Source organism: Dermacentor albipictus, chromosome 2 (genome assembly GCF_038994185.2).
Source record: "Dermacentor albipictus isolate Rhodes 1998 colony chromosome 2, USDA_Dalb.pri_finalv2, whole genome shotgun sequence".
Classification (NCBI taxonomy): Eukaryota; Metazoa; Arthropoda; class Arachnida; order Ixodida; family Ixodidae; genus Dermacentor; species Dermacentor albipictus.
This window is the reverse complement of record NC_091822.1, coordinates 138,434,008-138,460,321: the sequence shown is the minus strand read 5'-3', so window position 1 is coordinate 138,460,321 and position 26,314 is coordinate 138,434,008. Positions and strand designations below refer to the sequence as shown.

Sequence of the window (26,314 nt, the reverse complement as noted above, 5' to 3'; positions counted from 1 at the left end):
ACGCTGGAAATTTAGCACTGTAGGTTTGTTGCGCATTCCTCTTTTCTGTAGCTCTCTTTCTTGATTCCTCTCTGTATGTTCAACCTCAGCTTTTCTACCTAACTCGGGGCTCCACACGGTGTACGCCTGTCCTTAAGCCATCTTCAACAGCGCCAACCGTCACGGTTCTCATAACAGCAGTTCGAAAAACTGTCCTCGAATCACAGATGAGTTCTACATCATCAAAGAAATGGTGATTAGAACTTCAACCTGCAGAAAAAATGGCTGTGGCTTAGCTAAGGTTATGCCCAGGATGCGAAGCATACTAGCCTTTATTTTAACGCGACAGCGTTAAGGAGCTCGTGTCGCAGAAAAGCCGGTGTCGTCGGCGTCGGCTCAGGCGTGCGGCGCTTGCTCAGGCGCACATTTCGTTGTCGCGCCGAACGCTGCGTTGCTCGACGCTCACCGCGTCCGATGCGGGGCGCGTAGTCACTGCGCCGTAGCAATGCCACCTAGAAACAGTCTCTGTAGCACGCCGCAACCTTCGCTTCTCATTCCAACGAGCAGCTCTGTCTCCAGGAGGCATCTCACCTCGTGAGTGTCTAGCAGAGGCAAGCGCAGCTGCTTATATACCGCCGCGACGCCGCGAGCGACGCCGCGAGCGACGGCGCGAGTTGGAGCCCCGTTTCTCCTCTGTCGTGACGTCACGGTGTCACGTGGTATTGAAGGCGACACCGCCGCGCCTGAGGAGCTGGTTTGAGCTCTAGTAATATGCTTCGCATAAAAAAAATCGTGAAATTCATAGGCGTCGGCGACATCACCCCTGATTGCCTTCTCACTCCTGACCGACTACGAGTGCTATAAAGAACGATCCTACTTTTATTGTATGAGCAAACGTGCTGTCGCCGGGCGCAGCCAAATTTCAGGGCATACAGGAGACGACAGCCGGAAAATTTGACTACTCGAAGGAATGGTCTTCACTTCCGTAGCCATGGGCTGCCAAGGAGTCGCTGTGTGAAGCTTCTTTTCTGACATGGGTATTCGTACTGGTGAGTCGCCATTTGCATATTGACAGGATATATTCGTGTTGCCGTCATTATGGAACATGTTTTTGTGTTAGTTCAAGATTAGTTGATTCAGTGTGTTAGTTCAACATTTTATGCACACCTACTCGCGACACTGACTACAATGCCCGCATCATTCGAGAAGAGGAATGCTCCACAAGGCACGAAAGTTTTCTGTGCACAAGATGAGCATAACAAGAATGGCTCACCACAGAAGATAGTTCACTTCCTTTGAGCAGCTGGCCTGTGCAAGTAACAGCAACACGCGAATGGAATTTCCTTTATTAAGGCGAAAACCTTAGAGGGCCCAGGGTACGAAACACCCGATGTCCGGCATTACGCCGTCCGGCGTTACGGCACCATAATTCATGGTGCCAGATTCATAATGAGTGGAACCCATGACTTTTGGTGGGAGTTGAACCCACTGTGAGGTATGAGCGAACCGGTCATATCTCCAATGTGGATTCCATTAGATATCACGAAGGTCGAGAGCCGAACCCACGACCTTTGGTGTTAATTCAGGTGAAGTAAATTAAGGCACTTGAACCCATGACCCACCATAGAGATACGGACGAACCGGCCATATCTCCAAGTAGGATTCCAGTCATCATGAAGGTAGAGTCTAACTCAGTAGCTTTGGGGTTAATTAGGGCGAAGTTAATTTGGATATAACTAATTACTATAATGATAATTAAAGCACTCGAAGAGACTACCTTTGGTGAGAGTTCAGCCCGCGACCGTTGGTGTTAAGGTGAATTTACCATAGGCACCGTTAATTACGATATAGCTTATTAAGGCACTAGAACCCAGAATATTACAAATTCTACCATGGCAAGGAAAATCTCGACAGAGCAACGACCGACTACTCTCAGAGCTTTAACAAAAGCCATTGCCAAGGCACGCAGCGAACTAGCAAGTCATGCACCCATGGTAGTGGCATGCGTCAACGTGCTATCTCTGACAAAACATCGACAAGACATTACGCATGACATCAACCAAATGGAAGTACACATTCTGTGCTTGACAGAAACGAGGATGTAACCAGCAGATCCCATAGAGTTGTCTGGGTATTGCTGCGCGTTTGTCGCACAACGTTACGTCAACATTGCAGCAGGCGCACCTATCTACGTCAAAGCAACACTGTCGGATCTGAATGGTTATTTCGAAGCTGCATAAATCTGTGCACTACGATTGTCGACGGAGTTCATTGTTGCCGGCGCTTACTTGGAACCCCGATTGTCAGAAAAAGCAGCAGGCAATTTCATCGTCCGAAACGTGCCACCCGACATGCGGCACCACCCAATGATTATGGTTGGTGATTTCAACAAAAACGCTCCGACAAATGCAGCATTTCCCAAGCGCATGGAAACTGTCTAAGTCTGGACCTCGCCAAGCTAGAACAAGTCAGATGAACGATTTGAGGAACGTTCATCGACTTGGCCTTCGACAAAAAAAAAAATTCTATAAAGGATATAAAGTATGTCGGATGCTACTTCACTGACACAAGGTCATTGTAATATCCATGGATCCAGAACTACCACCGCGACGACCAAGTGGTGGAGTGTGGTCAGAAGGTTTGTGTCCATCTGACGATGAAATATGATGTCTACGCGACGTGCCACTAGGTTAAAGTAAATCAAATTCATTCAGTGAACCTGCGAATCTGTCTTAACGGTCTTCATAGACTTGTCGCCTTCGCTCTAACGGCCACAAGTCACGCAGAACAAGTGCCAATTTCTAGGCGACGGAAGAAGATAACCAGTAACGAGAAAAACTAGTAAAGATAGAACAAGCAATAGGAAATAACAACGCATTCGAATGAGAATGTAGAAGTAATTCAATGAATGTCTCGTTAGCGCGTAGGCTTTCGTCTGCATCTTCTTTAGTGTATACTAATGCGACTGTCAACTTTTCTTATTTCGCGACTATGTTGTGCTAGTCCTGATGCGCTAGCTTCTCTCTGCCTTTTCGTTTTATCCACATACCCTCTTCTTCCCCGTTAAGGAAAGTAAATCGGACATTAATATCACGTTAGCCTCCCTGCTTTTTTCTTTATTCCACGTTCTCTGCGTAAAAGTATCTCGAGTTTCATGCTCGAAATGGGTTTATCTCAATGCAAGTGGTGCTCGTGCGGTTGACCTCCCTGCCTTTCCTGTCTTTGCTCTCTCTCTCTCTGTCTGAATCACTTGCAGTTCACAAAAATTGCACTTCTTTAATCTATGCTTGAGGAAATTCGAATACAAAAGTAGCTCCGTCTCTTGCAAAACAAAGCAGATGGTGTATTGTGTAGTGTTTCCGAAAAATCGGAAGGAGTGTTCGTGGAACGCGGCCTTGGTCTCTCAGAGGTACAACTCGGTTCTGAAGATACTTCATGGGCTATCCATCGTCCGTAAGTTCGTACAAGATTGTTACGTTCGTTAACTCTTGTTAGCAGGAGCGAAATCTTGCAGTGTGCTATGGTTTACCGCATAGAAAATAAAAAAAAAACTTCTACTTGAAACATTTGCGCTTAGGCAACAAAATTTCTGTTTCTGTAAAGGTTAACGCTGCTGTACCTCGCAAATTCATTGCAGTGGTTGCATTTTCGCAACGCTGATTCAGTGAAAAACGAGAGCCCTCTACGCGAATACGCCACACTGGCACAAAGTTGCCAGAAGGCGTGCCATGAAAACGGCAATGATGCATGGTTCACGCGACACTGAACGTGACAGCGCCTGAGTTGGATGGAGTTTGCTGACAGACTCTCTGAGCAACCATCGTGTGCTGTAGGTTTGAGAGTCACGCCCCATTAACCACTCAGCAAAATTTAAAACTGCGTGAAGGAAGACAGGACATGAACGCACAGCTTAAAACTTTGTTGCATCTATGAACCGACTAGCCCAACAACATGCTTCAGTGCATTAACCACGGTTTTGCGGGAGATACGCGCTTTAAAAGAGTAATTGTTTTTTACTTTATGACCCCTATTATTAATGCCGGGAGTGTCGAGGAATAAGGTTTTAACAGTTGCTTTAAATTACTCTTCTAGGTCCGTGCGCAAATTTTGTGAGGTTTTATGGAGCACCTCGCCCATGTTCATTCGTCAGTGTCCCCGCGTACGTTGACGCACGATTAATTGTTAATCAGTGTCGTCGTGTCCAGGCATCCCGTTAATGCACACAGTAACCCTATTCCTTTTGTGATTATTTTAAATGTAAAAATTTGCACATTCTTTCTGCTGCGACGTGAATCAAGTTTGTGGTCACCACTGTGATCTATCGCCCTAGGTCTACAAATTACTGGTCCACTAGGAACTGCCACCTTTGCTCCACAAATAAATGACCTTGCAGGGAGGCTTTTGTGTCTGTAGCATGAACTACTGACCTTCCCACACCAGCTAGTAATTAGGAAGAATTTGTTTAACAACCTGCAGACCCCTGCTATGTTTGGTCATGGAAGCGTAGATGGTGCTGCACTGGGAAGCTTGATCTATTCACACAGTTACGAGAGACTGCGCAGGAATGCAGAAGAAACACTGTACAAGATTTATGGGCACCGCCGACAAAGAAATTTAACTGCTTAAGAGCCGGCGAAACATTGAAACTTATAACGATGCTTGTGTTTCCTAGAGCGACCTTCATTCGAAAATGGGAAGTCGGAAGGCAGCTTGCGCCGTCAGATCGGAACGCAGTGATCATAGCCTTCATATTTGGATGTAAGTCGACGTAAACTGACCGTAGATTATCAAATTCATTCAAAAGGTATGTGCCTGGATACTTCTGAAAGGCTACATTTTCCTAAGTCGATGAGCTTCAGTGACCCCGCATGAAGAACCCTCGATAGGGAGTTCTTGGTGTTAGCACTCCAAAAGTTCGGAGAAGCAAACCGTCTCGCGCAGAAGGACCCATAAGCGGTAAGTAGAAAACAGAGCGCACAGGACCGAGGGGCTTTTGTGCGCACTTTTTCTAAAGCTTCGTAATCTTCACTTTCTTTCTTTCTCTTGCTTCTCGCCCTTTCTTCTGCGTGGGATAGCAAACCAGTTATACGTCTGGCTGGCATCACTGCCTTTCCTTCCCTTTCACTATCTCTCAGTCTCCAGGTGTACTACTGAGGCGTCGAGCGCCATCTTCGGTCAGTCTACTAGCGCACGCTACAGCTATGGGAAACAAAGACACAAAATGTGCACGCAAGACCATCATGAATAAAACTAAAGAAAGCAGCATAAGCGCTTAGCTGTGAAAAAGAAACTTTTATTTTTATTGGATAAGTCGAGCAAAAGAAATGCCGGACATGAGATTAAGTAACACAAGAAAAGAAAACGCATAAGCTCTACAAATACGCGCACATGTCCGTTAAGACGCCGTTGCCGTAGACTGGCGTCGTGCAAGTTAATTTAGTGCCAACCATCGGAGCCTCTCATTCCTTCCAGACGCGGAAAACGGCAGAGGCGGCGATGTTCTCTGGGGTGTCGAAATTGAAGGGGGCAACGTGACCGGAAATTAGTTGTCCCACCGCAGATGAGAGCGGAGAGCCGCTGAAGTTAGGCTTCTCCCGCGCTAACATAATAGCCGTGAACTTTGGCGCTAAAACGACATGACGTCGCGCGACTTTCGCCCGCTGAGATTTAACCCTGTTTCCTGCCAAGCATCCGTTTCAGCTCCGTTGAACTAAAGAAATAAAAATATATAAATAGACATTTAAACCAGGCTTGCAACGTTATGCGATGCCAGCTGGATACCTTTCCAAGCTTTAATGTTTAATCAGCTGCCTTGAATTTATTTACTGTTCTTCCAAGGGAATGATTATAAAGATGCTCGATATCGACCGTCTTTTTGTATGTTCTTTACATTATGAGCACCTCAATGGCCTAATAAGCAGAGTTTTCTGGATGCGTGCAATTAGAAGTGGCCATCGTATGTCGAAGTTTGGTAGTAGTCGTACATCTCATTTCCTACCAGAAAATAGACTTCAAGAAAAATGAAACAAATACATGCGTCCTGTCACCCATAAAAAACCTCGGAATTGACGACTTCCGAATAGCCCTAAGCAAATAATATTTTGTTTTAAACATCGGAAAAGAAGGCTCAACGAATTGTAAAGTACAATGAAGCGCCTTCTGGCAAAGCGTTTGCTTTGTGTACCTAAATGTATCGTCAATGTTAAAAACGAGAAAAAACTGAACTAAGAACACTTGACGTGAAGCTCAGCTTCATCCAGTTCCGCTCGCCAGCAAATAATTTTCAAGCCATCAACAGTGCAACAAGAAATAAGCCTGAAAAAAAAGCTGGGCAAAGAAAGTGCTGCATAGCACTCAATGAGCTTCATGCGTCGTTGAATATACTTTTATTACGCTTTTAAAATGTGCGTTTTCTCCATTTTTTTTACTGAGGCGTAGAGAAATTGCAACACACCGTCTAATAAACGAAATGGTAACCTTCATTCAACGAACCATAGATTCACTCACAAAATTAACTTCACTCAGTTGCGTCAACGGGAGTGAAAGAATGTAGTGCAGTGTAACCGCATGAGCTACAAACGCAGTCATTGAAGCATATAATCGTCGCATTACAAATCAAATGCTGTGATAATCTAAATACCACCAAGTCTTCTCTAAAGCTTGTCTCCTTTCGCCTATCGAGAAAATGCGAAGGTATGTCTAGCTTAGCTTGCCTTTGCGTCAGATAGTTTACAAGTGGGAGTATAGAAGTGATTCTTGCTCGATGTCAGCAGTTTTGAAAACGTGCTGGCACAAGCAGTTCATTGAATTGGTCAGCCGAAAAAGTGTCGTGTGGAGCCAAACCCGCATCTGGAAAGAGATGCGCTTAGTTTGAACCGACATTTAGAAAGTTCGCAAGGATTGAACTTTCCACGAATTGGGAATGGGGCGGGGAAGCTGAGTGCATGTTCATGGTAATCGGCGCTCCAGAAAGAACGCAAGTTACATCGAATTAAAAGCACTGCTTATTTTTCTAATACTGGTATTTTATACTCTCCTTGACATCATTTTGTGACGCTAGCTGTCTTCAAGACTCAGGAAGTTTTCCAGCCGATGAGTTCTACGGTTGAACGCTGTTTGTAAACAGTGTGGATCGTTAATTACACAATGCGGAGATCACTCACCTGCATGCGGGCTCACCGCAAGCAGCTGCTGCCGACACGGACGCCTTTATTCCTAATTTGTGGAAGCGAAGGTACACCCGCATGCTTTTGTAGATCACGCGTTACGGTGGGTGTTTACATACCTCTCAGATGCACTACGATGTTCGCCTCAGTGCCCGAGACCGTCAACAAATGCATGCCCCACTTTTATGCGTAATAGTGCCATAACGTTCTGATTCCAGGCTCTCGAGTATATAAACGTATGGCATATAGACCGATCGTAATCAATGTCATATTTTCGTGTTTGGAGATTAAGCGATGCCATTACAAAGAGCGTTATGTATTTACTGGTGCCGGAAACCAGGGGCGGCTTGCACGAATGATTAAAAACGAAAGTAGTAAGGATTTTAGAAACGCGTTCATAAATGAACTCTAGACAACTCCTAGTCTACACTGGAACGCATTCTTAAATGGGTTGTTATTTTCGTTTGTAAATGCTCGTGGAAGCCCCCCCAGGACTCAACTCTGCTTTACCGGACGCGAAAGGAGTTGTGCTGTCCTAGTGCCCTCGCCACCGAAGAGCGTTGCAGTGCTGTTTATCACACGCATTTGATCTTTAGTCAGCGAAATATGAGCCGTGATACCATTGTGGTGTCGTCATTCCTGTCATCACCATCGCCGTGCCGAGCCCACCCAGACCAAGCCGCTCCAAGTTTTTTGGTCTAGTCAAGCAAAAAATGAGCTGTGTCATCAACGTCGATTTCAAGCAGACGTGACTGTCACTACTGTATCACTGAAAGTTGTCAAAAAAAATAATGATGTTCCCAGCTTCGCAAAAATCTTTCCCGTAGACAGCAATGAAAGCATAACCGATTAGGCCTAAGGATAACAGAACAGTGAATGCCTATGCTACCTGCGGAACAGCTTGGGAAACTAAGTGTGGGGCAACATCGTTGAGGAACATAACGTACGCTGTTACGTAATATAATGAGGGATCTGCGTTAACAACTTCGCCTTAATGCCTTCCAGCTAGATACAATTTGGAGCTGAGAGGCAGGCGAAAGAGCGATTAATGACTTGGCGTGTTCTCGCAACAGAAACGTTGTATCGCAGAAGCACAGGAACTATCTAGCGAGGTAGCTTAGTAGGTATGGCGTTGCGCTCCTAGGCACGAGAACATGGGCTCGAATCACAGCCACGGCGAGCGCAATTCGATGTGACGAAATGGATCGTGTGCTTAGATTGAGGTGCATACTAAATAAACCCAGGTGCTACAAATTAATCCGCATTGCCCCACTGCAGCGTGCCTCATAATCATGTCGTAATTTCGGCGCGTAAAAGCACAGCAATTAAATTTCTAGCAATAGAGCTACTGAACCAAGAGTTGGCAGCAACGCTATTTCTTTCATTACTACAAATTTGGCACTTACCGGCATTCCACTAGCAGCAATCAATGTCAGATTATTTGAGTGACCGTGTGTGTGTACTGGGACAACTGAGAACCCCTTGTTTTATTTCTAATTTCATAAATGTCTCTTGACCCCTCAGTGGGTACAACTGTGGCGGCTCTAAAGTTCGCGTATTCGCTGCAGTGACATTGGTCATAAGTGTTGGCGTCTTTTGGTGTCAGCCATGCTTGCGCTCGACGTTTTTCCCGCGTATGCGCGAGCGTGGCGCGAGCTATTGCCTTTTGTGTTAAAGGTACGGATAGCCGATTATTGTCACAACGCTTTGCGTTAGGTCCTTGCCACGATGCATACTGGGTAGCAAACCAGAGGCTTTAACTCTGGTTAACCTCCCTGCATTTCTCTCATTTGCATATGTATATATATATATATATATATATCTGTCTCTCCCTCTCACTCTCTCTCGCAGTATCATGGTCACCGTGGTAGCTCTGACATTTATTTTTTGAGATAGTCGACCGTACACGCGGCTTTCGAAATGAACGCTGCTACGTGTCCTACTCTTACAGGTCGGTCAACACCTACAGGGAACACGCTGCGCGCAGCGCCACGGACGTGAAGTGGCGAAAGCCGAGCGCATGCGCGAAACGGCGCAGGGGCGGTGCAGGCCGTGCGCCGTCTGCTGTACCCCCATCGCTTCGGCCGCGCGCGGCGTGAGTAACAGCGTACGGCTGGGCGACCACACGTCTTGAGCCGCGGTTGCGATGACCGCGATCTGAAGGAACACAGTTTCGCTTCATGTGCCATGTCATCTGGATGCTGAGAGCGTAGAAACGATCGAACTTTCGAAACATTATAGGGCACACGAAGCGCTGTTGTTCTGGAGGAAGCTTCGCGTTCAGACGTTATCGCACGACAGACCGATACAGATTTCCTTCGTGGATGGAGCATGGCGATTGACTCAACGAAATGAGTGACACCGAAGTTTGTTTTCGGCACTGTTGCGCATGGCATGTTTCAGGGATGTCTGCCTGCTATTCGCTCAGTCTTTCGAGTTCCTGGTAGATACTAAACGCCGCGTAATGCTGTCATTGGCGAATAAGGAAAGGTAAACATGTATATCATTATAACATGTATATGAGTATCGCTCTTTTCTTCCAAAACGACAGTGAGGGAGTGACACTAACATATATGAGCAAATACATTGATAATAACTTGCAGTTACCGACGCTTTTGCGAATGTGTTCCCGTCCGCGGAATGTTCGGGCGAGACGCAGCACAGCGACGCTATTTGGCATGTCTAAAAATGCCGTCCTCCGAAACATAGTTATTATCCCGATTATTGGCATTCTACGCCACTGTAGTAGAAGTGAGTGTACTTAAATACTTTCGACATCTTACGGGTGGCAGTGCACATAATTAAATGTTTTTCCTTTTAGTGGATCCTCTTGATGTGGTATTGCATGGTACGGCGGCTACGCGCATGCACAGCGAAGGGATGGTTTGGAGCATGAGCCATGCGCTCGTGTGTTCTCTCTAACAGTGGACCGACCTGTACATGCGAAATTACTTCTTTTCATTATAGCCAGTCACTTATCACTCTTTTCCTTCCCGTCCCTCTTCCTAAGTGCAAACTAACAGGTGGACGCAATCTAGCTCAGGTTGACCTATGCGCATGCATTTCTGTAAATAAATTTTCGCACATTACCACCACGTTCGTGATAGAAAGCAACTGAACACTGTGTCGTAAAGCTATTTGCTGCTCTGCATTCTGTCGTTCCCGCTGTTTATGTTTTATTTTTTCTGCAGCAGTGCCGTGCAACTACAGCCACAAAAATAATGCACAAGACACCTCGCACATCAGTTTCTTTCTTTGGCGAAGTGCAGAGGACTTGTTAAACCTTTCTTTACATTAGAGGAATTCACCCTTGGTAACGCCACCGAGAAACAGAAAGCAACAAGCGCAAAACAAGATTCATTCTCCTGCTTTGTGCCATCCGAAGCGGATAAACCCGGCCTAGGGCCGAGGGCACTATGTACAGACGCATCACCAGAGGCTAATAGGTCAGGCGGATTGCCGTTTCCAGACATCCACGCGTCCTCAGTGAAACCGCCATTCTCAGCATGCTTGTCCAGGCATGACAGTGGTCGGTCCGTCAGGCACTGTAGCATGTCCCAACAAATTACCGCGCAGACGTGGAGTCTGCGCTAAATCTCAAGGGAAGATTACGGGATGTCGGCCAGTGGCGCTGCAGGGGTGAACGCAACGGAGCCTTGCTATTCTCTCCTGGCGCCCGTATTTCGTGATCCCTCCTTACAGGATTTCACTGCCAGGCGCTAATGAGATCAGCATGGGCCGGAGGTTTAGCAAGCTTCACAACAAAGCGTGCGTCGGCGATCGCCCTAAGCTACAGGCAGGATACACTAATGTGTATACGTGCGGTATAGTTATTGTGCGCTGCATGTTCGGTTTTATGCGGGCACACTGTCTCAAGCCTTTTGTCGTCAAGAATATGGAGGAATGGGGAAGGGGTCAAATGACACGCGTATCTCCACTATGTCCTGCCGATTTTTGTACACGGAACTGATCATGCGCACATCTCGCAGGACGTACGCTTGGGAATATTGAGTACACCAACAATATTGATGGGCTGCCACTCCGACTCTCAAAGTGGCAGTCACAGCAAGCGTCAGTGTCACAAAAGGAAAGTGTGAAAAAAAAACAAGCGATTTTTAACACGAAAGTGTTTTATGTCGAGGTACGCCATCCACTTCCTGTTATGGATGTGACGTCACCGCGATCGTGTAAAATATGCTCTCTCCTGGCAGGGATGGCACCGCCATCTGGGTGTGGTGAAGCGCAGTACTGCATCATCGCACTAAAGAGCGCCGACAGTCAGCGCTTCGGTAGTCTCAGCGCGGGGGAGGCTCCAACGCGGTGTAGCCTGGTGTAGGCGGTGTAGGCATTGTGCCGAGGTGATGACGCAGTTTCCGCACACTCTGTCTTTAACTTTCGAATTTAAATAGTGGGAAATCTTCTAGAAAAGAAAGGACATTGATATAAAAGAACATTCCCGCTCGTTAAATAAAGATCACGAAAACTTTTGTTGAATTTCAACTGCATATACAAAGTAGCATCGGCAATGTATTGAACATAAATATAGACGGCATAAGCTAATAGAGAGTTTTAGAATAGGGGCCCCAAACGTTTTGGGGCCCCAAAGAAATGGCGTCGAAACCACTGCGCATGCGCGAGACGCAAACTGCGTTTGGGTTTTACGTTGGGAACGCTATTTCACCGATTTAGCGGGAGCTCAAATAGCGTTCCCAAAAGCTTTGCGTCAACAAACATGGCGGCACCCATCGAAGCGACGGCTCTAACCTAACACCAAACTGGGTTCGATTCGCGGTAACGCGTGAAGTTCGCAAGCTAGGAGAAGTGACTGCGGTTATCGTTTTCTCTCAACTAGCGTGTGTTATGAAGATTCATTCATTAGACGCCGCTGATTCCGAATTCGATAGTGGATTTTATGGCTCGTAGGCCTAACACGGCTAAGCATGGCTGGTGAAGGCACGTAAAGTTGGTTTTGTTGCTCAAAACTAAGCACAACTAATTGTTTGTTGCTTGAAGAATAACCTCTAAATTGTATTTAAACGCGAATACACGCAAGTCAAAATTGCTATTCATATCATAAAATGGTATATTTTATTTAATTATTTTTAATCATTTTTCTTAGACGCCGTAGCGGCGCTGTCAGCCCAAGACGCTATCCGCAAACGCAAAGCCCTATTCTAAAGCTCTTCACTCCTGCGTGCCCCAAAGCTAACACCCGTAAAGCTCTTTGGGGCCCCAAAATATTGGGGCCCCTATTCTAAAACTCTCTAATATATTGCAGTAATAGGGATGACAGATACAGTACAGCGTTAGAGTCATTTCGAAAGTAAAAGAGAAAGAAAACTTTCGTTCTTACTGCAACGTCTGGTACCGTTAACAAAGGCAAAATTTTAACTAGAAATGTATGTAGAACTCTGAAATTTTATTTTCTTCACAGCAACATTAAAAACCGATCTTATGTTTATAAGCAAGTACGAAAAAATTATTGTTATATATAGCTCAGTTTCTTGTTTTTCAATGCTGTGAGTAATGTAAAAAAGAATATCTCTGATCAGACAGGTTGAGTAAATGGGAACTTTTCGATTACGTTTCTCGCAATCATTGATCACAAGCATCTTTTGTTACAATATTACGAATAAACCATTGTAGATACGCACTAGAACAACCCATCGCTGTTTCCACGATACGTCTACCGTCACGTAATTTAAATTCAGAAAAGCAACGTTAGAAGTTATTAATAAAAGGCGTAAAAATTATACAGGGCATTGTTGTCAACTGTATTGTTGGCAAAAAGCGATTCATGAAATGAGACAGAGAGAAACGAAGATCCAAAGGCAGGGAGTTTTGCCAAGGACGTGCCCGCTTGGCTAGGCTACACTTGGGTAGAGAAAAAAGGGAAGAACAGATAAGGGGATAAGGGGAAGTTATAGTCACTCATTCCCTGTCAGTCGCACAGGAAACTCCACTTTCACAAGCTTTAGTAAAATCCACTGTCCTTCAAGACTGGCAGAAGGGATTTTGTGGTGCTTTGCATGCAAGAATGCGTGCAATGCAATGCATGTAATGGACCTTTTCTTCTGAGAGCGCTCTATTATGTAGCAGGGTTAGTTTCGCTTGTAAGGTACGTCGTCGAGTGTCAAAGGATTCCCAGAGACACAGAAGGTGCTCAAGAGTTCCATCGCACCCTCACAAATTTCACGAAGCACTGTTGGTCATTCCCATCAGGAGTGAATAGGAATTTGAAAATGCGACTTCCAACTACATGCGACACAATAAAATTGTTTCGCGACGGGAGAGGCCAGGTGGCAGGCGAAGTCGCAAGTTAATGTCGATAGAGTGAAAGCATGAGTTAGTGCAACCCTGTGAATTCCATTGTAGAAGTTTCATGTCGTGAGCAAGTGATCGAAGTTGTCGCGCGGCATCAGTTCATGAAAGTGTTATATAGGGACCCGTTGATGTTTTTTTGGTGGGCCGAACGCACAGCTTCATCTGCGCTGTCGTTGCCGACAATTCCGCAATGGCTAGGCAACCACTGAAATACAATGTCATGGCGTTTATAGAGCGCCTGATTACGAGCGTGCCTTATTTCGTACACTAGCTGATCCTGTAACCCATGGCGTAGGGCAAACTGCGGAGTTTGTATGGCTGCTTTGGAATGTTAGAAAATGGTCCAACGACTTGGCGGCTGCTGTAACACGTACTTGAGTGCACCTTGAAGAGCCTCAGGTTCTTCTGCTGTCGATGTTGCATTGTGTGAACATTTAAACTGCAAAGTGACGGCTTCCGATGGAACAACTACTGCTCCGGTAGAGCTGTTTGAATTGGGGGACCTTCCATGTAAATGTGAAGGTGGACAAAGTACGACTCGAAGAGTAGCAAAGAAATCTGGTTCAAGGCTAGCAGTGACAATTCTACCTTCTTAGCAATCCCAGGAGTTGAGCGGCACATGTTAAGTTGCCGGAGACACAACAATGCTGATCTTGGGCGTTTCACAGGCTTGAAGCCAGGTGGTATCGAGTCATGGTGTCTCGTCACAGTGCCACAGAATGTATCCTGGGGTCCTCGCACTGGCAAATCGGCTAACTGGTGGGATAGTAGCCGAGACAGGTGACGAACTTGCGCTCTTAGGCCCAAACAATGAAACGTTCCTTTCCTTCGAGCGCTTCCCAACCTTACGTGAGGCCTCCTTACAGCGAAGGACCGATGGAGGAAGCAAGCATTCTCTGAAAGCTCCCTTCACCCGTCCTCACGTAAGGAGCGGTTGCCGCCATGCCTGGGTTCGAGATTATCTCTTAAAAGCTTTAGGCGAACACCAGAACACCACTATTCAATAAAAAAGGTTGTATCGTCGCACAATCTTTAAGTTGATGAGCTAATATAGAGAAGCGTGGACGCTTTTTTCTAGTTTGTTTACTAAAGTTAAAAAAAAGTTGCGCATTACAGTGCAAAACTTGATGTGCTCCAGCAACGCTGGCACGCCGGCGTCTTGCAACGCCTAGCAACGTCTAGCAATGCTTTCATGCCGCACGCGTGACTGAAACGAACATGCCTGGCATGACGTACCGTGCTCGCGCTTCTCCGCAGGTGGGCGACAGTGCGCATGCGCAAGCGAATGCTACGTGGTTCAGCAGTGAGGTGAAGCGCTCGTTCAGGGCCAGGAGTGGCGTAAGGACGCATGAAGGTAGCTTGGCCCAAACAATAAAACGTTCATTTCCTTCGAGCGCTTCCTAACCTTACGTGAGGCCTCCTTACAGCGAAGGACCGATGGAGGAAGCAAGCGTACTCTGAAAGCTCACTTAACCCGTCCTCACCTAAGGAGCGGTTGCCGCGTGCCTGGGTTCGAGATTATTTCTTCAAATCTTTCCGCGAACACCATTATTCTATTAAAAATTGTTGTATCGTCGCACAACCTTTAAATTGAATAGCTAATATAGAGAAGCGTGGACGCTTTATTCTAGCTTGTTTACTAAAGTTTAAAAAAAGTTGTGCATTACAGTGGAAAACTTGATGTGCTCCAGCAACGCTGGCACGCCGGCGTTTTGCAACGCCTAGCAACGCCTAGCAATGCTTTCATGCCGCACGCGTGACTGAAACGAACATGCCTGGCAAGACGTACCGTGCTCGCGCTTCTCCGCAGGTGGGCGACAGTGCGCATGCGCAAGCGAATGCCACGTGGTTAAGCAGTGAGGTGAAGCGCTCGTTCAGGGCCAGGAGTGGCGTAAGGACGCGTGAAGGTAGCTTGGCCCAAACAATAAAACGTTCCTTTCCTTCGAGCGCTTCCTAACCTTACGTGAGGCCTCCTTACAGCGAAGGACCGATGGAGGAAGCAAGCGTACTCTGAAAGCTCACTTAACCCGTCCTCACCTAAGGAGCGGTTGCCGCGTGCCTGGGTTCGAGATTATTTCTTCAAATCTTTCCGCGAACACCATTATTCTATTAAAAATTGTTGTATCATCGCACAACCTTTAAATTGAATAGCTAATATAGAGAAGCGTGGACGCTTTATTCTAGTTTGCTCACTAAAGTTTAAAAAAAGTTGTGCATTACAGTGCAAAACTTGATGTGCTCCAGCAACGCTGGCACGCCGGCGTCTTGCAACGCCTAGCAACGCCTAGCAATGCTTTCATGCCGCACGCGTGACTGAAACGAACATGCCTGGCAAGACGTACCGTGCTCGCGCTTCTCCGCAGGTGGGCGACAGTGCGCATGCGCAAGCGAATGCCACGTGGTTAAGCAGTGAGGTGAAGCGCTCGTTCAGGGCCAGGAGTGGCGTAAGGACGCGTGAAGGTAGCTTGGCCCAAACAATAAAACGTTCCTTTCCTTCGAGCGCTTCCTAACCTTACGTGAGGCCTCCTTACAGCGAAGGACCGATGGAGGAAGCAAGCGTACTCTGAAAGCTCACTTAACCCGTCCTCACCTAAGGAGCGGTTGCCGCGTGCCTGGGTTCGAGATTATTTCTTCAAATCTTTCCGCGAACACCATTATTCTATTAAAAATTGTTGTATCGTCGCACAACCTTTAAATTGAATAGCTAATATAGAGAAGCGTGGACGCTTTATTCTAGCTTGTTTACTAAAGTTTAAAAAAAGTTGTGCATTACAGTGGAAAACTTGATGTGCTCCAGCAACGCTGGCACGCCGGCGTTTTGCAACGCCTAGCAACGCCTAGCAATGCTTTCATGCCGCACGCGTGACTGAAACGAACATGTCTGGCAAGACGTACCGTGCTCGCGCTTCTCCGCAGGTGGGCGACAGTGCGCATGCGCAAGCGAATGCCACGTGGTTAAGCAGTGAGGTGAAGCGCTCGTTCAGGGCCAGGAGCGGCGTAAGGACGCATGAAGGTAGCTTTGGAGCTACCTTATGCTGAGGAAGTACCAAGGAAGCCTTCACCGAGGGCGCCTCAGTAAGGAAGCTTTCAGAGTGACATAAGGTAGCCTCACCGCAATGAAAGCTTCCTTACTGAGTAAAGGAGGGTTTCATTGTTTGGCCCTTAGCGTCTCACCGACGATGTGAGTCGTGATCGGGTAGAAAGAAAGCCCGATGTGGGCCTAAGAAACAGCGCATGCCTGTAAAGGGCGAGCCTTTCCGCTCGTTAAGTCACCTGTTAGCGATTGGGCGAAATAATCTCGCAATCCGCATTTCTGCCACGAACAACTGATGATAATTAACGAATGAGTAGTACGAGGGCCTTTTTTTTTCAACCTCCGATAGCCTATAAATAAAAGACAAGTTCATCTAAAACAATAATTTTATTACCAAAAGACTAGTACAGTTACGCTTACTTTTCGACATAATCACGGAAGAGATTGAGGCATTTGTCATATCTGTTGACAAGCTTTGCAATACCCTCTTCAAAAAAAGTTGCCGCCAATGAATTCAAGTAGTCCTTGACGTTGGTTTGAAGGCCGCCATTGGCTTGAAAGCGCTTCCCACCAAGCCACATCTTCAGTCCAGGAAAAAAATGAAAGTCACAGGGTGCTAAGTCGGGACTGTATGGCGGATGATCGAAAATGTCCTATCCAAATTGTTCGAGAAGCCGTTGAGTTGCTCCAGCAGTGTGTGGACGGGCATTGTCATGGATCAGAACAACTCCAGCGGTCAGCTTTCCTCTTCGTTTGTTCTGAATGGTTCTACGCAAACGTCATAAAGTTTCACAATAAACAGCTGCAGTGATTGTGGTTCCTGGCTCCGTACACTCCACAAGCAACACACCTTGTTGATCCCAAAACACAGTAGCCATGGTCTTTCTGTTGTTGAAGGTTTTTTTTTTGAATTTCTTTGGTTTGTTTGGTGAATTTGAATGCATCCATTGTTGTGATTGTCGTTTTGTTTCCGGTGTGCCGTACTGAATTCAGGTTTCATCCCCAGTCACGACTGATTTCAAAAGGTTGTCTCCTTCATCCTGATAACGCTCAAGGAACTCCAAAGCTGACGCCATTCGTCGAGTTTTGTGGCCGTCCGTCAACATTTTTGGGACCCAACGTGCACAAAGTTTTTTGTAGCGTAACCGTTCAGTAACAATAGAGTACAAAACAGACCTTGAAACTTCTGGAAATTCCGTAGATAAAGCAGTAATAATGAATCTGCAGTTTTCTTTAACCATTCTGTAAACTCGTTGAACCAGGTCATCTGAAACGACAGATTTGCGTCCTTGGCCCCCTTCATCATGCACATAATTACGTCCATCTTTAAAATTTCGATACCATTCACGCACAACACCATCACTCATGAACTTTTCCCCATACACTCGACTCATTCTCCGATGGATTTCTGCAGCACCATGGCCTCCAGCCTGTAGAAAACGAATAACACTTCGCAATTCACACTTGGCGGGAGCAACAATAATGGCAGCCATGTTTATGTGGCTGTAGCACAATGCCTACTGACGCCTGAATGTCAACAATGGCGGAGTGTGTAGTGCGAGAGATGCGCAGTTGCCTACAGCGCATGTCCGCTTTCTGCTGCCCGCGTAGCGCCTGCACAGAGCGATCGGAGATTGAAAAAAAAACGGCCCTCGTAATTGACGAGGTATTTCTCACGGCCACTTTGTTTCAGTCATTTATGTCAATCTGCAACACTATTTACCTTCCCTCTGCTTGCCAATGCTCTCTTTAAAATTATTTTCCTCATAAAACATCACGTTTCACATTATTAACAATAGCCTATTCATTAAAGATAAAGCTATGGTTGGAAATTGAAGGAACATGACCTCATTTCGCCATTGTTCGACACTCCTTTTCTTCCGAAGTACTTTCCACGAAACATGGGACAGATGATTCGGCGGGCTCGAACAAATGTACTCGGCCTAATAAATGAATGTCGGTCACGATGTCAAGTGGGTAGTTCATTTCCACAAGTGTGCGCAGGCGAATAACAAGAAACCAGGGACAAAGACCATGAACAATGCGAGCTCTTCTTCCGAAGGCTATAGGCTCGTTCTATCAAAACACGCCTGGGGTAATCGAAACGCGAAATTTCGCGAAGATCAAAAGAAAATGAGCGCTTCTTATCACATGAAGTGCCTCGGGAACTGCTCAGTGCGCATATTGAATACATATACGTGAAAAATAGGATATGTCGTACGACTGTTACGGCACCAAGATGGCGAGTTTTTCAATTCTACAACAGGGTAATAATGACCTCTCCATAGACCTTTTCCACAGCAGGAATTTATTATTGGAGCATGTTGAAGAGTCTCAGACTCGATCGGCAAGCCCACCGGAATTACGTGGCGCTCACATTTTCCTGCCACGATCAACGATGATGAAACTCTACACATAGTGCTTTTTTTGTGGGCCTTCAATCGTGTCATGAATGAAGGTCACAGAAGTTTCAACTCACACATAGTAAAACATAAAAAATTTGCATGAAGTAAAACACCTGTTAGATCTCTGATTCACACCGAAGGCCGCACAAGTTACGACTGCCAGCTGAGGTGAAAAGTCTATAGTCCCGTAAGAAGGCCAGTTGGGACAAATATTTTCTCTTCAGACGTTATTTACAGGCCTAGAGACATTTGCCAAAACCGATAGAGCACGCGATACTTGAATCCTAACCTTTTTATTTGAAGTCACTTGCATTTTCGGCTGCTAAAGAAGTAAGCTAGCAGAGCCAAGCCGCAAGACAAAACACGTTTCTAAGTCATAAAGAGAAACCCCTGCAATACAATCTTTACGAAATGCATAATTTAAGATTGTCGATTTCTGAGGGGGGACTGTGAACACGATTTTATTTGTTATCATTTGCAGTTTTGAGATAAACGATGCATAGTACAAGCATCCCAAGAACTAAAACTGCTACTTTGCATCTATAGTGTCAATGTAAAACTGTTGTGAACAGCTTTATGTACTTTTTTTTTTCAAATGAAAATCTCTGCGATTCGTTAATTCATTAACCATGTATTAATATATGAGTAATGAATGAAACATTTCCTTAAGTCTCTTCCAAGCGTTTAGTGCGTCTAATAATGCTCGATCGTGGACTGTACTTCAGAAACGCTTACTCATCTCGGAGCAGTGTATGACGCGTATGCGGAAGATATGTGAACACTCACTGCGTATAGGTTAGCTGTCTTCCATGGTAAACTCATTCCTTGCAGCGTCGTACACGTGGGTAAGCGCTCACTACAGTAGTCCACAAGTCTTCTTTCCATGAGGTCAATATTTCCGTTACTTGAGAAGTTTGAATAAAGAGATGCTAGCCAATAGATGAAAAGGTGCGGTTTTCATTAAAAGAAAGAAGAGAGGATCGCTAAAAATTTTCATGCAAGAACTGCAAACATTGTAACAGTACGTTTAGAACAATGTTGTGGTGCAGGCGGATATCTTTCTCAAATTGCATGCCCTTGACGTAAATAATATGCTTTAATCCAATCAGTCGTTGAAAGCGCAGTGAATAAAGTTGCAGTACTAGCCAAAAAGTGCACATGCGCTTACACTGTGTGCCCCGTCTGCATTTCTCAGACACGTCCTCATTCGCGTCCCTTTTTTGCTGCACGACTTTTCTTCTCATAGAAAAACAAGAACAAATTATGCAGACCCAACGAACATGTTGGGATCTATCTCAAGCGAATCTTTCGTAAAAGCAGGTAATGAAATGCCCCAAGTTCGTTACTTTCATACCACCGTCTTTGGCGTAAAGCTGCGGCGCGCGCAAGCGCCCTCGCGCACCCGTGATGAGTAATGTGACAAATCTTATATCGCCTTCGTTTTCTCGACTTCTCTTTATTGATTGGAATTGTGCCAGCTGCTTCGTAGCCGATAGCCCATTGTGGGTATGCGCCATAGTATCAAAATTATAATCATCTTTAACACGTGGCGATCATCTCGAATAGTTGTAGATGGCGTTGACACTATATCTACCACCCGCTTCTTAGCCAACACCCCGCTATGGGTGCGTGCCATTCTACGGACATCATCACAACTTTCAGATAATCATACTTTCGTTTTGAACAGTATTTTTTTCAGACAAGGTATCGTAGACAAGGGATTGGATGTATCAATAATGCCGTGTTTGTCTTTTAATGATATCCTCATCTTCCTTTTTGAAAACCACATTCCTTGCTTCACACGATGGGATGCCCATGCTCTCAGCAGACGGTAGAATTATAAAAAAGGCAGGATCAGATAAACAAAATATTTGCAAAGTACGCGCGTAACGTTTCTCTTGCTCACTGAAAAAAAAGTATTTCTTTAGTTTTATTTGTTCTAGCATTTTTTACATAAAAATATACTTGTGTCTCTAAGCACTGTCATGTGATCGCATTGGAATAGAGATAGCGAACATTTCACTGGAACGCATGTGCATGTTCTCAGCGTTTCGACATTTCGCTGCCTTCCATATATGCCTGTTCGACACCTCTCATATATTTCTACAAACTCGGGATTTCACTTTGTTTGTAACCTCCGACAAGCAGCAATTTTCTTTTTTCCAATAACTGCCTCTAAATCCATTCGATCGGCTTCGATCGCCCCCTTGCCTTACTATGCCTAATCCTAACGGGCTCAGCCGTTCAGCTCTGAGACCAATACATCTACGCGATATGACGTGACATCGCCTCATCGGCCCCACCTGCTCCCTTCGCTAATTTTGGTTCGGTTTCCGCGAAGTTGCGCAAAGGAAATCTTCGCTTCTGCGCCTCAAAGAGGAATAGAGCAGCCAGGTCGGCACGCACCGCGGCCTCACGAAACGAAAGTGCTGCGAACAATATCGTTCACTCTTGGTTTTCGTTTCATTTTTTGCTCTTAGATATGGTTCCATAGCACGGCTTCGCCTCAATGGTGTTAAAAGGGCACGAACAACCAGCGTTCTGCAGCAGCTTCCAACTAAAGAAACTTCCAACTAAAGAAAGAAATGCGCGATCTCTGTGAGAAAGCCCTGTATTTTTCAGGGTTAACTAATCGTAGCGGCAATAATTAAACATGAATTGGCAGTTTCGCTCGAAAGCGACCGCAAGGCTTACCGTAGCGTCGGCGGCGTCTCGGTATACGCTCGCGTGTTGAGAAGCACCGCCAGCGATTACGTCGCAGGCGTGGCACCTCGATGGCCCCCGAGATGAGACCGATGGGAAATACTTGGTTTGACGTTTACCGCATACGTTCCGCTCAGACCAGTTTGCGCACCACGGTGGGGTATGCACAAGAATCGCCCGAGAGTCACGCTATAATGTGTGTGCGCATGGCGCTCGTGAGCAACATGAGCGTGAACGCTGCCCTGGCTCTGGCCGAGCCGAATGAGTGCATATTAGAGGTTGGATTGCGCAACCTTTCGACGAGACGCACAGAAAAGAAACACACACCCCAGAGCGCTCTGCGGTGTGTGTTTCTCTTCTGTGCGTCTCGTCAAAACGTTGCGCAATCCAACCTCTAATATGGTATACCAACACGCCCAGTCTTCAACCTTGGCGAATATGTGCTGCGTGACGCTGCTCATACGTTTGCCTTCGTCGCGCTTGAAGTCAAACGCACTGCGCGTGTCTCCAACCTTCTAACGCTCCACGGGCTCGCCGCGCCTGCGTGTCGACACTGTGACAGCACGACCATGCGAATGCGCCACCAACGTCATCAATTAATAGATGTCCGAACGAATTAGGTTCTTTGAGCCTAGCAACATGGCCGTTACGAGCATCACTGTTGTTTCCGGCCAAAAAATAATTACGAGTTTACGTGCGAAGTTCCAAGCGTGCACGTCTGCGGAAAGAGCCTGTAGCGGCAGCAGCATCGGCGTCGCACGAGAGTTGACGCAGACGCTCGCGTCTACACGAGGCTCGAGCGGCTGGCGCGTTCCGGCGCGGGCTAGCGTTCCGAAGATCATTAAAAAGAATGCTACGCTAAGCGACGGAGTGTTGGTTTTTCCTCTCCTGCGAGAGCCCGATACTTTGACGGTCTACGTGGTCTCCCGTCGCCACAGTTTGGTGACCGCGGACGTGATATTGCCATACGCTCCTGTGGTAGAGACGACCATGGACCAGACCGACGCTACGAGAGCTCAAGGCCAGAACCATTCCGAGGAACGCGGTGAGCCCTCCTGTTCCGCCATCGCTGTCCGCCTCCCACAGTACTGGGACCAGCATCCTTCGGCGTGGTTTCTTCAGGCCGAAGCGCAATTTCAAGTCGCTGGTATCCGCTCTCAAGCCTCGAAGTTCCATTACGCCGTCGCAGCGCTCTCGCCCGCCGCCATTGACGAGGTAGCAGATTTGTTGAACTCCCCATTGTCTGCCGCCGCCTATGACGATCTCAAGGCAGCACTGCTACAGCGCAGAGCAGCTTCACAGCGTTCTCGCATCCAGCAGCTTCTGTCCGCTGAAGAACTCGGCGACCGACGCCCTAGTCAACTTCTTCGCCGAATGAGCCAGCTGCTCGGCAACAACGCGAGATCCATCGACGACACGCTGTTGCGCGAACTGTTTTTGCAACGACTCCCGGCTAACGTGCAGATGGTCCTGGCGACAGCCTCTACCATGGACCTTACCGGACTTGCCGCTTTGGCCGACAAAGTCATGGAAGTAGCCACCCCAACCATCGCAGCCGCGTCACCGTCTCCGGGTGACAATACAACCGCTCTGCAACCTCTTCCCTGCTCTTCCGCAGTGCAATCTCCGCTCGACTCCTTGTGTGAGCGCCTGGAACGCATCATCTGTGGAGCGGAACATCGCCGCGCGTCTCGTCGCCCACGCAGCCGTAGTTCCAGCAGATCAAGACGCACGGGCTCCCAAAAAAAACCAACACTCTACATGTGTAGGGTTTGCTACCCTACACATGAGAGAGGGATAGGGGCGATGAAAGATGGGAAAGCGGGGATGGTTTCAGTATCGGGCTTCTCTGCTATAAGTCCTGTGCTCGAATCCTGCCGTCGGACTTAATAATGCTTATCTAATTATTTAAAAAGAAGCACTTTCTTAAAAATGGTCACTTTGCAAGGTCACGAAGCCATTCAAAACTAGAAGGACCAAGTGTGGGCAAATCCACGTACTACCCATTATTCCCATGCCGTCTTACTTGCAGCTCCCGTAGGCACAATCGCCGCAGTTCCGTCCAGTAAATGTATGAAACTTCATGGTTTGAAGGGCCATTTTGCACCTTGACATTTTCAAGCCCTCACTATTCAGTCGTTTCATGTCACAATCTGTTTACTTGGAGACCTGTCGTAAGCAGTTGTTTCTTCTATGCGAAAGCTGGCCATGGCGAAGAATTTCTGCACATTCCACCCACTCACGACAGTCATCACGATGAGTTTCCCTCGGTCGCCTTACGTTACACTTTGAAAAAGAAGGGGCAACGCTGACGCTAAAGAAAAGCGTTATCCGCAAAGAAACAGGCCAGCAAAGCAAGTTCTGCTTTAAAGGTCTGCTGTCAGAGAGAAATGGGGCTTTTGAGCCTACAGGGCTAAAGACGCGCTTCCCGGAAGGCCGCGTACGTGTTTTGACCTTTTCCTGTAAAACAAGGTTCTCCAATGCTTTTATACTTGAGACTATAAGTGACAGAACAGATAATGCTGCAACCGGCGACGCAGTTCTTAAAGGTTTGAAGCTGCTGAGCTCGAGACCTAAAGAGAGTCTTTCAGGCCAGCATTCGCGTAACTCAGTAATTAGTAGAGATAAAATATATGTTTTCGTTATTACATACGGCTGTGCGTAGCTGATAGCGTTGGATGAGAAGCATAATTCGAATTGCTTAACTCTTTGTTCCACAGCGTGATTGCAAGCAATAATAAGTCGTGGCCGATGCTTGTGGCTTTAAAGGAGGCCGCCTTACTCACAACACAGTCGTGCTTTTACCGAGCAGCACCGTTCTCTCTCTCTTACTTTCTTTATTTCATGTGCATGCTTTCTAGAGATATTTCTTTGCCTCACTGTATAAAGGAATGTGCAGAATTTATAGGCTGGAATTACGTACTTAGTCAGCAAATTGTTACCCATAGACCCAAATTCAGGTGTATTCGTGGTTGAATGTTCGACTGCGAATGCAACGTGCATGCTCTCTTTTGTGTACCTTGTAGGGACGAACAAGGGGAAAACAAGCAGCTCTCACCCTCAGGAGGCTAGCTGACTACATCCTTTACTTTTGTTTTCATTTCAATAAACAAAAAAAGAAACGAAGGACAGCGAATTACACAGAATTAGAGAAAACTTGATGTTTAATGTCGCGTAGCTGATTGTCTGCCGAATGTAGGGCTTTGCTCTACTCACACTCCTCTGTTTCGTACAGGACAATTTCTTTATATTTTCATGCATTATGATGGCTTTCTTTTTCATTTTACCTAATGCATTTGCGGCTTTGATGAGAGAAAGCTACAAAACAACTTGTTTTTACACCATTCTACTGCTAGAGTTTTGTAACGTTTCGATCTTTATGTGACGAGAGTGAACAAATGTTTTGCCGATGTGTTGTAATTGACTGAATCTGTGGATGATACTAACTTTCCCACTTAGGCACAATAAAAAATGTGAGAAATTAAATGAAATAATAAAATGAGTGTTATTAAAGACTTGCGCCAAAGGACACGTGTAGCTTCTTTTAGCGGAACAAAAGCCCTCAATATGTTGCTTTAGTCATAGGAAAGCTGCCGGTGTCAAGTATGCATGCTGAGAGGGGTTAAAAATATATTCTGAGGAAAAGCTTTCGCTCCACAGCAAAATAAGCAACAAAGTAATAGCGCCCAATAACAAGAATAAAGAGAGTTGAGCAGGCATGTAAATTTACTAACCTTTGCAAAGCAAGAGGGAGAGGTAAGCTGCGTATTAAGGAGAGTCTGGTGAATTATAAAGATGTAAAATAGGGATGACTTATGACCAGCCTGATCAGCTAAGGATACGAGGAACTACAACGAAAATGTTCTTTCCTGTAGCATACTATGATAAAGTTACATTTTATATGCAGTCGCTGCATAGGAGGCGAATATTTCTATCCACGCGAAACGTGGAAGTCTTAGCCTATACATACGTTTGTGGGCAAAACAAACAGTGCTCGACTCATTGATCGCATTTTAAGTAAACTGCAGATTTGAGTAGGGTTTCTAGTTTGCAGAGATGGCACTACTGTCCAATATTTGTTAGCCTTTGGCTTTGTGAACGGTGTCTCTGCTCTTCCCAAACTTCCCCGCGGCATGCGGCATTCTTACTTTTCTCAGTGAAGCTTGAATACACTGTTTTTATTGGTCTAGCCTTTAAAAATCTTTAGTTTCTGTACTTATGAAGCACAATGTGTAAAACACACCACGGGCTTGTTTTTATGAGACATGGTTAGAGCGCTAACAAAGACGAAGGCTAACACAAAGTTCACAGAACGGCCGCTGGTGCATTTCTTTATGCGTACGCCTTCCTTAGCGCCTAATTACGTTTACATACACTACAAAAATTGTTTTAAAATATTGTTGTATATACATTCAGTTCCTCGCGCTCAGCAGTGTTTCTGTTTCCGTGCAAATGAAATTCAAGGTCACGTATAATTTTTGTAAGGGTAATAATGCCAGTAACCAATAAGGCAGCCAGTCAGCAAAGAAGGGAGTGTTCTTTTCCTGGGCATATTAAAACCTTTCCTGGGCATATTATGTTCATGTGCCCAGGTGCGCATGAACATAAAAAAAAGAAAAATTGCATCATATGTGAGGCATGCGTTGCAGCCTTTCAATGTGCGAGGTTGCAACGTATTACAGAGCCCATGTTTTTTAACAGTG

At 46.1% G+C, this 26,314-nt stretch overlaps 1 long non-coding RNA gene across 1 annotated transcript in view; it reads right to left on the bottom strand.

The window, feature by feature from the left end:
* The window catches only part of LOC135917759 (uncharacterized), a 152,133-nt gene extending 130,313 nt beyond the window's left edge, over positions 1 to 21,820 (bottom strand). The window contains exon 1 of the long non-coding RNA XR_010569402.2: positions 21,603 to 21,820. This is a non-coding gene — a long non-coding RNA (uncharacterized lncRNA). The remainder of the gene's footprint in view (positions 1 to 21,602) is intronic.
* Between the last annotated feature and the right edge of the window lie 4,494 nt (positions 21,821 to 26,314).